Source organism: Carcharhinus amblyrhynchos, chromosome 4, assembly GCF_965287045.1.
Source record: "Carcharhinus amblyrhynchos chromosome 4, sCarAmb.v2.hapA, whole genome shotgun sequence".
NCBI classification, from domain to species: Eukaryota; Metazoa; Chordata; class Chondrichthyes; order Carcharhiniformes; family Carcharhinidae; genus Carcharhinus; species Carcharhinus amblyrhynchos.
In genome coordinates, this window is record NC_137327.1 from 51,769,645 (window position 1) to 51,776,957 (window position 7,313).

Consider the following 7,313-nt stretch of genomic DNA (forward strand, 5'->3'; position numbering starts at 1 on the left):
TTAGCTGTAGCTCAGACTTGATAGTGCCCTCACCTTGGAGACAAAATGTTCCAGCTTCAAGCCTCACTCCTGGACAAAAATCAAGGCTGACATTCCAGTGCAATACTGAAGGAGTGCTGTGTTGTTGCAGGTGCCAATTTTCAATAAGGCATTAAACTGAGACCCAGTCTGCCTTCTCAGGTGTCCCATGGCACTAGTTTGCAAAGGAGAAGGGAGATCTCCCTGGTATCCCGGCCAATATAGTTTGTGTCTGCATCATCTAAAGTGCTGATGTGATACCTACGGGAGATGAAGTTGCAAATTCCCTGCAGTGTTCCACTGCCAGCTAGGTGAGCTCAGGGATGGGATGGAGCTGAACTTTGGAGCCTAAAAAAATGTTGCTGTTTTCACTGGAGCCCAGTTTCCCCAAAGCAATCAGTTGACTACTATGATCAATATCCAATGCTGCCCACAGTAATGCCAAGGATCAGGCATTTTCACATGCCCTCACATTCATAACATCACAATACCACATCCAATTGTGAATGATCAATTGTGTCTTTCCAATGCTGCCAGAATTCAGGTGGATAATGGGCAGGGAACTAGATTTCACCCATGTCCTGTTTTGGCAACCAGTTTCAGGCTCCTGATCTTTGAGACTGGCAAAAGGCAGAGGATGCTAACAAACTTATGAAGGAGTAAGATTACAAATAAATCTTAAGAGTTACAAAGTGTGAAAGAGCAGGATTACCATCAGTGGAGACAAGACCATTAGTGCAGAATCTTAGCTTCTTTCTGCTGTTCGTTCTGTCTGAATGACAGCCTTTTAGCAAACATTTTACGATGTGTTTTCATTTATTGTCTTCAGGCACTGATTGTAATGATTATTACAGTGGTTATGCACATAACTGATATTGACAATGGTAATAAGTTTATGTTGGTGTTCTGATGTTGGGGGAGATATGATTGTCGAGGGTGTAGGTCAAGAGGACAGGAGTTATATATGGGGGGTGCCAACTATTGAAAGGCCCGTTCCAAAATATTACTGATTGCAATGCCCATGTTAATGGAATACGAAGGCATCTAACCACATTCTGAGATGTAGTCTAGGTTGAGTATTGTGAAAGCAATATGCTGTGGATATCAGGCCTTGTGGCAGTCGGTGTGAATCGGAGTTCGGCATTACGGAAGACTAAAGGAGTTAGTGTCTGAGAAGTTAAGGCCTGCCGAGGACGAATTGTGTGGGAGCAGGAGAGTGTGTGTGCGGGAGCAAAGATGTGGTGGGGGGGGGGTGGTTTGGGAAGGTGGTACAGTGGTTAGTACTACTGCCTCACAGTGCCAGGGACCCATATTCGATTTCCAGCTTGGGTCACTGTGTGGAGTTTGCATGTTCTTCCCATGTCTGCGTGGGTTTCCTCTGGGTAGCCTGGTTTCCTCCCGCAGTCCAAAGATATGTATATCAAAATCATTTTTCTTTCTGCTTTCAAAGCCATGTTATCAGATTGTTCAAGGCAATCAGACAAACCTTGCTTTGACAAAGGGTCATCCTGACTTGAAACGTTAGCTCTATTCTCCCTTCACAGATGCTGTCAGACCTGCTGAGATTTTCTGCACTTTTTTTTTCAGATTCCAGCATCCTCAGTAATTTGCTTAAACCTCGCATCTTGTCTGGGTAATAGGATGAGCACATCTGGACATTATGGGCCAAATGGCTCCCTCCTGTGCTGTAAATATCTGTGAATATATAAAGCAGGGCAAATAGATAATTGAAAAATGATGGAATATTTGGGAACAGTGACTGTAGTAGACTTGGATTAAGTTCTTGCATGCGCAAGGTAAAACAAAATCAAGAACAAAGGTACTTGAGGATTAAAGCAAATTTTAATGAGAAGAACCAGAACCAGACTTGGACTATGTGGAAGGAAAATTTGGCAAATAAAACTGGAGTCAGTAAGGAAAATATTTAACTGGGGGGATTGAAAGGATGCAGAAGGGAAATGAGCATATTCAATCTGCGGCTCCATGCAAAAATAGTGAAATTAAATCAAATGTGAAACTTTAAGTATTTATAGAGAGGATAATAAAAATGAAAGCCAAGATAGAATATTGGAAAGGTGCAAAAAGATTTTAAGTTAATAAAATAAAAATGAGGTGCCTTATGAAGGCCCATTAGGCAGTAAAACAGTCTTCTACGTTTGTAGTATTGTCATCAAAAGCAGAAAGCAAATCTGAAGTGAAGAATGAGGAAATTGGGGAGATATTAAAATTGTGTTTTTGTCTCAGCTTTTACAGGGACTCTTTTTAATCATTCTTGTGATGTGGGAGATGCTGGCCATGCCAGCATTTATCGCTCAATCCATAATTGCCTTTTAGATGGCAGTGATCAGCTGTCCATGTAGAGTAGGTACACCCACAGTGCTGTTAGGAAATCAATTCCAGGATTTTGACCCACTGACAATGAAGGAACAGCGATACAGCCCCAAAGTGTGTGGCTTGGATGTGCCAGTGGTATCTGCTACCCATGTCCTTCTAGATGACAGTGATTGTGGGTTTGGCAGGTGCTGTCTAAGGAGGCTTGGTAAGTTCTCTCATGAGAGATCAATTCTTATAAAATAAAATGACCAGGGGTTGGTTAGCTGGTCAGCACAAGGCTATGTGAGGGTGGGGAAGGGGTGTTGGGGTGAGGGTACATTGAGGCACGTTGGGGAAGGGAGTGTTGTGTTGGGGTAGGTGTAGAGAAGGGGATGTTGGAGTGGGAGGTGTGGGAGTGGTTGCTGTGACCTTAACTCCCCTTCTGGCGTGCATGCTCACAAAGATCAAAAGCAAGAGGAGACTAGCAGGCTCAGTCTCCCACAGGCTGTCCTAGAAATGAGGACCACAAGAGCCGAAAGATACATGACTGTTGGCCACAGTATCCTGTGCAAAGCATTCTTCAAACAAAGCCCATTGGGTGAACTTTCCAGCCCATCCTGCTGGCTGGAGCTTCTGGTGCCCCCAGTGACGCCCTGCTGTGACTGGGTCGAGCCACCCAAAACAGCATAAACACCAGGCGGGACTGGAAGATTCTGCAGGTGGACAACTGGGAGTCACCTGCACTGGCGGGAAACATGTCAATGAGGACCAGAAATCCCACACCTATTTTGGCGCACCTTTTTTGGATTGGGAAATGCGCGTGTTGGCCATTTCACAGGATTCGCACGTGTTCCGGACACATGTACAATTCCCACTGCCAGAGAGCAGGCGCAGTCGAGAGCATACTGGAAACCAGTTAAGCGATTTTAATCTGTTTTTAATTTCATATTGATGTCATTATTGGACCCAGGTCTGATAGCATCTCCTATCCCGCCAGGAATATTTCATTCCGGCGGGGTTTAGAGTAGCTCCCTACATTCGGGGAACTAGCGGGAGACCCTACTGGAGTGAAGGCGGGCAGTGGGGTTCCCCAGGGGTCAGGTGACAGGGGGGTGGTGTCCCTTGGGCATAGGCATCCTAGCAGTGCCTGCCTGTGCCCCTGGCACTGCCCAAGGAGCAAAATGCCCATGCCTAGTGGGCACTTCGGCACTGCCCACTAGGTATGGGGCAGTGCTGAAAGGGCAGGGCCTAGAGGTGATCGGTGGGCATAGGGGGTCCGGCTTCCACTCTGCATTGGGACTTGGTCAGTGGTGGAGGGAGGCTAATGATCAGGGTGGGTTGGGAGTAATCTGCTGGGAGGGGGGAGGGGTGCACTGCCTCCTGTTTTGGGGGGGGGGGGGGGGGGGGGGCGTGATCATCACTACTGGGGAGGGGATGGGCTGAAGATTTGGGCATTCTTGGGGGGGTGGGGGGCTGCTAGCCTGGGAATGGTTGTAGGGGCCGCAATCAGGCCATGGAAGGGTTAGGGTGGCAACGTTGTGGGAGTCCTGGGCTGACCAGTAATCAAGCTGACCAGCAAATGGGAAGCTGACATTTTGAGGGCCACTGCGCACAGTTCCAGAACTGTCAGACTCCAGCGTGAATAGGCCCTGCTCCCCCAGGCTTTTAATGATATTCATGATTGTGACCTCTGCATTGCACAGAGTATAGGAAATTTGAGTCTGAACTCACACTAAAGAAACAATCGTGATTTATGCCAGTTTTCCAGCAAATTCAGTACTTAGAAATTTTTGGGGGGAATCGGGCCTCGTGTTTTAAAAAATGAATTCCTTGGGAAAGAAAACTATAAAAGGGTAGTACAGGGACTGAGCTCGAGGGTGCTAAAAGGCCACGAAAAGATTTGGTAACAGTTTAAGATTGTACAATAACAATGGTAGGCTTTTGGGGTTGTGGGTGATTGTGTTTCCTTAAAGCCACATTGAAAGTGTTGCAAACACACTGTGACATAACCAAACCTAAAGAAGGCGGAGAACTATGGTACAATAAAGAAGTTGGAATTAGATAGAATACACTCCTTGCAACAAACAGACTAGACTGGATTTCTAATTTGTGTGAGAGATAAGACTAGACGCGTGAGGGCTGGAACCAGCCTTCGAGAGCAGATTTCAGCAGTATGTTGTTAGCTTAGCCATTTTGAAAGTGGCTGGCTGATGGAGGCGGGGGTGAGAGCTATCCAACCCGTAAGCAGCAGTTAGCCAATTAAATCTCAGAACAGCGGGGGAGACACTGAATGACACTTTGTTTAATTGGACAGTGAGCATATTCCCTGGCCTTTAACTGACCATCCCTAAAATAAATTACGTCGCACCCAGACAGAACGCAGGACTGGAAGTTGAAAGTTTTCTTGGCCGGATCCTGAACTTGAAATGAAAATCCAACCCACTGTCTCTTTAGGGTGGGTCAGCAACTCAGCGCTGACATCTACCCACATGCTATAAGTACTGTGACCTTTAACACCATACTGTATAGATGAAACTCTCAAACATGGCATGAAATGCATGTCATTTAAACATGACGTGACCTGTCAGACTTAACTCATTCAGAAACGGTCTCTTGGGAAAGTCACTACCACAAACACACTCTTTTGGACAAGGTTGATGTGGAAGTTCACTAGGATTTATATCACATTATGCATCCTGTAAAGGTTCCAAAGTGCCTCAAATTCAAATTACTTTTGAGTTGCCATGATAGTTTTGTTCAGGTTTTATAAGAAACAATGTTTTTTTCTGGTGACGTTGAGAGCAGAATGTTAACTTGGATAGCAGGAATCTTAGAATTTCTTCAATTACTGGAACCACTGGAATGGGCACACCCAACCTTATTATTGTCTTTGTATTTAAAGAAAATAAGTGTAACAAGACTAAAATGCACCCAATTATATTCTAGCATCATTGAACATGCATAGAGGAAGCAGCAGCATTTCATGGCTTTGGCTTGGTGCCAGTATAATAAAACTAGCAAAGACCCTGTTACGCCTGTCAATGGTGGGATTGTTGGCATCGGCTGACAGAGAACATGTGAATACTAAACCTGCTGTAAATCAGTCTCTCACAGACTCATTAGCTAACTGCTTCAAATATTTATCTACTCTTTAAACTGTACAAATATTCTTCACCGCTGCCTGTGACAAAACACTCTCCTATTTCTTATGTTTACTTCAACTCTGGGGAGAGACATTCTCCCTGCAGCCCAATGCACCGCCAATCAGTTTTAAATTGAGGACCCCTTGTTACTGACTGTCCAACCAGAGGAAATAGTCTTTCTAGCTTTCCCTATCAAATCCCTTTCTAATTTTAAATATCCTATTAAATCTCCATGTAGTTATTTTGTTTTCCAATGGAAATAACAACGTGTTGGATGAAAGAAGCAGAATGTCGAAAGTTGACCTACCTTCAAATGAAGTATGTTCTCCATGCAACATCTTCCAATGCCCACAGACTCTGCTGTCTCCACCACACATCCTCCAATTTCCACTGATTCTATTGACTTAAAGGAGGAGGAGGAAGTTGAATAAAGGCTTAATTATTTTCAGATTAAAGCAATCATCCCCAGATATTCTGGCCTTGTATGATGTGGTAACAAGAGCATCACTTACTGTGTGTAAGATCATGACAACACTTTTTATTCATTCACAGGATGTGGATATCATTGAGGCCTACATTTATTGTTTACTCCCAATTGCCCTTGCAATATTATTGAGTGGCTTGCTTGGCCATTTCAGAGGACAGTTAAGAGTTAACTGCATCATTGTGGGCCTGGAGTCGTGTATAAACCATGTCAGATATGAATAATAATGGGCAGAGCAAAGATCTCTTTTCCCAACAATCTGGTAGTTTCATGGTCACCATATACTGACGCCAGCATTTTCAAAATATATTCCAGATTTATTTAATTAACTGAATTTTAAATCCTCAACTGCCATGGTGAGATTTGAATTTATGAGTCAAGCGTGACATGATCACAATGTGAGTCTGTAGTCAGGATATGAGTTCTTCAGAACCTAACCAGTTAAACTGTATTGTGTGGATGACTTAAGGGAGACATTGCCAAGTAGGATAATTTGTCTTTGTATAAACACTCCAAAATTCATCAGATTACAATTGTAACTTATGTTTGCCTTTTTTTTAACCTTTTTTAAATCCGGACTTCTGAAGATGAAGAATTGAGAGAGACAATGAAAATGAGATCAGAGGGGAGCTGGCTCTATCTCATAATGCCATATATTTTACATCTGCAGGTCAAACCATACCTTACTTCAGGATTTAGTCCAGCAAAGATGATGTTTCAAACTGTCCATTCGGTGCCAGTAATGATAGTCTCCCCATTTCTGTAGTTTATTGCAAAATGTCAGTAGTTTGGTTATCTTTCATCCCCTTCGCCTGCTTTTCATGTTGGTCTCACCATTTGTTTTGAACTTCAACTACAAACCAGTTCAGAGAAACCATAGAAAGGATACGGCACATAAACAGGCCATTCAGTCCATCATGTCTGCACCAGCGAGACAAAGAATAAGCCATCCATTTTAATTTCACCTTCCAGCACCTGGCCCGTTGCAGCTTTGCAGATTGCAGTGCTTCAGATGCAGATCCAGGTGCCTTTTAAATGAACTGAACGTTTGTGCTTCAGCCACCAATCCAGGCAGCAAATTCCAGACACCCATCACCCTCTGGGTGAAGAAGTTTTCTCTCATGTCGCCTCGAATCCTTCTACCAATTAAATTTGTGCCACTTGGTAATTAACCTTTCCACTAGGGGAAACAAGTCTTTCCTTCGTATGCCTCAATTAGGTCACCACTTAGCGTCCTAAAGAAAACAACCCCAGCCTATCCAATCTCTCCTCATAGCTACAATTTTCAAGCCCTGGCAATATCCTCGTAAATCTCCTCTGCACTCTCCTCAGAACAATTGTGTCCTTCCTGTAAT